This window comes from Periplaneta americana, chromosome 14 (assembly GCF_040183065.1).
Source record: "Periplaneta americana isolate PAMFEO1 chromosome 14, P.americana_PAMFEO1_priV1, whole genome shotgun sequence".
NCBI classification, from domain to species: domain Eukaryota; kingdom Metazoa; phylum Arthropoda; class Insecta; order Blattodea; family Blattidae; genus Periplaneta; species Periplaneta americana.
The window spans coordinates 26,507,494-26,510,646 of NC_091130.1; the positions used below are offsets into that span (position 1 = coordinate 26,507,494).

At 35.0% G+C, this 3,153-nt stretch overlaps 1 non-coding gene across 1 annotated transcript; it reads left to right on the forward strand.

The window, feature by feature from the left end:
* The first annotated feature begins 457 nt into the window (after positions 1-457).
* On the forward strand, positions 458-530 carry TRNAT-CGU (transfer RNA threonine (anticodon CGU)). The gene has a single exon. It is a non-coding gene; the product is annotated as a tRNA-Thr (tRNA).
* The last annotated feature ends 2,623 nt before the right edge of the window (positions 531-3,153 follow it).

Sequence of the window (3,153 nt, forward strand, 5' to 3'; positions counted from 1 at the left end):
TACATATATTTTTAATATTATACACTTATTAATTTGTCCTACAGAATAATATCTATGATATTGACAATTAATATTTGAGGAGAAAAATTCGCTCCGGCGGCGGGGATCGAACCCGGGTAGTTAGAGCGCTTGGTACGTAGAACCAAGGACCCGGGTTCGATCCCCGGTGCCGGAGCGAATTTTTCTCCTCAAATATAAATGTCAATGTCACAGATATTATTCTGTAGGACAAATTAATAAAACTATAATATTCTCATAGCTGCAGTGCATATATTTGTACAGATTACTGTGCACGTAACTGCGGAATCCCGGCCAAACAAGTCACTCAGCTGAGTGCGCTCCTAGTATAATGGCAGTTGACATTGGACATGTACATCAACATGTATGCCTAACTTGGAGTCAGGCCACAAAGGGAAACAATGAAGGAGAGAGGTTCGGTCCGGTGCTGTGGATTGAATTCGGCGTAGCTCAGTGGCCAGAGCGCTTGGTACGTAGGACCAAGGACCCGGGTTCGATTCCCGGCGCCGGAACGAATTTTTCTCATCAAATATTAATTGTCATATATTTTTAATGTTAAATTATTTATTAGAAAACACTGTTGGAACACGATTAGATTTAAATATGTCTATTATTTTTTCCATGGGCATAACTCTTAAGATATATCGATCTTATGCGGAGACTAAGAGGAAGACGGGAAATAACGAAGAATGGAGAACGCTGAGTTCGCAGTGAAAGACTGCCCTTGGACAGAAGAAAATGTTATTTATAATAATTGTTGTCGCAAAGCATTAGCCTCTGAAAATAGTTTGTTTACATAAAATATTCCTTTCCGTGTCTAAGCTTTTTCCCCAAATCTCCAAAAAGCAACGAACAAGCAAGAAAACAAATAAATGAAGTAAACAAATAGACAAACAACCAAACAAACGACTAAGAAAATAAGTAAACAAGTAAGTAAATGAATAAGTCTGTAAGTAAGTAAAAATCAAGTAAATAAGCAATTAAATAATATTTTAGTTGATTATTTAACGACGCTGTATCAACTACTAGATAATTTAGCGTCGATGAGTCTGGTGATAGCGAAATGGTATTTGGCGAGATGAAGCGGAGAATTCGTCATAGATTAATCCGACATTCGCCTTACGGCTGGAGAAAACGTCGGAATAAAACCGACAAACTAATCAGCCCAAGCGGGAATCGAACCCGCGCCCGTGCGCAACCACGGATCGGCAGGCAATCGCCTTAGCCGACTGAGCTACGCCGGTGGTTATTAAAAAATTAAGTAAATTAATAAATGATTTAATGAATAAATAAATAAACGTTTGTATTTTAAAATTTTAGAAAAACAGACGAGATAATAATTTTTAATAATAATAATAATAATAATAATAATAATAATAATAATAATAATAATTTATTTATTTAATCTGGCAGAGCTAAGGCCAGTAGGTCTTCTCTTCCGCCCAGCCAGATCTCACAAATAAGGAAAGAACTAAGTATGTTTAATTTAACAGAAAGAATAGTAAACCAAAAAAAGAGATTGGTTTGAACATAAAAACAGGATGGGTGACGACAGAATTCCTAGAAAATTATGTATTCTAGACTTTACTGGAACAAGAGAGATTGGAAGACCGAGATGAAGATGGGAAGACGATTTTAACAATAGATAAAACTGTATTATATCCCCTAATGAGTGAACAGGCCAATGGCCTATACCTTCTGACATGATGATGATGATGATGATGATGATGATGATGTGATGATGATAATGTATGTATGTATGTATGTATTTACACTGCAAGTGGGCAAGCACCCGGTGGCAGTGGTATACACAATATAAACAATACACAATAAAGAAATGATAAGCAATACAAAATAAATTTACAATACACATACAATTATACAATACACAATAGGCCTACAATTTTATACACAATACAATAAGAATACACAATATAATTTAACACAATAATAATAATAAAACATAAATAAAATACCTAATTTTACATTACAACCTACATTATTATGTACAGGTCCTACATAAGTTTCAATAGTCCTTCACTTTATTCTCATCTCACTCACTGTAGTGGCACTATGACGCATTTCACTGACACTATAGAACACATTTCACTGACACTATAGAACACATTTCACTGACACTATAGAACACATTTCACTGACGCTATAAATTATCACTGATCGGAACTATTCACTGTACTGTAAAACCATAACTTCACTGACTCACCTCGCTTCACTGATACAACAGTTCAAATAAGTCAAATAATTACACCCTTATGCATACTGTACTTATAAACAGAACTACATTTAAACTAAACATTTCTAGTCTAAGACCCTCTTACACGCTATTTTTAAATACTTTACAATTCAAACCAAGGAAGTAATTCGTCAGGCTAAATAAATACATGTCATCTTAAAAAATTAAATGTTAAATGTCGCCTTAATTTTAATTTGCACTTTATACACAACTTTTTAAATTATTCTTGAATCTCCTTAAGGAAGGACAGCCCTCAAAGTCCGCTGCAGGTAGGTCATTCCAATCATTTATAGTTCTATTTAAAAATGAGAATTTACCTACATCCGTTTTCTGTTTCCTACATTTGATTTTAAAATCATGATCGTTCCTACCATAGTACGTTGGCTTTTCTAACCGAGCCGTTATGTCTACCCATGCTTTCTGACCTAGATGTGCTCTATACAATGATGATGAAGATGATAATGATGATGAAGAAGATGATGGATGATGATGATGATGATGATGAATTCTAAAAATAGAAAGTAAGGAATAAGGGTCGAATCCTTCAAATCGGATCCTGAACACAATACAAACTAAAATGATTTTTATATTGTAATTTCATTATCCTTTCCTGAAAGCGGAAACAATTAGCGTGGTGTCTGCAGACAATGTATTTGCGTCTCAGAGCGAATTTATCACGAAAGGTGGTTTAAAATATATGCATTTATCAAGTTGTCTTCAAATCCTAAACAATAAATATTTTTACTGCCTCACAGTTCATTACACTCACTTTATTTCAGCCCAATAAATTTGTGTCACCAGCAGACTTGAGTAGCCTACCTACGTAGTTTGGCCGCATGCACGGAATAGGCAAGCCACGATTCCGACTGTCAACTTTTCTC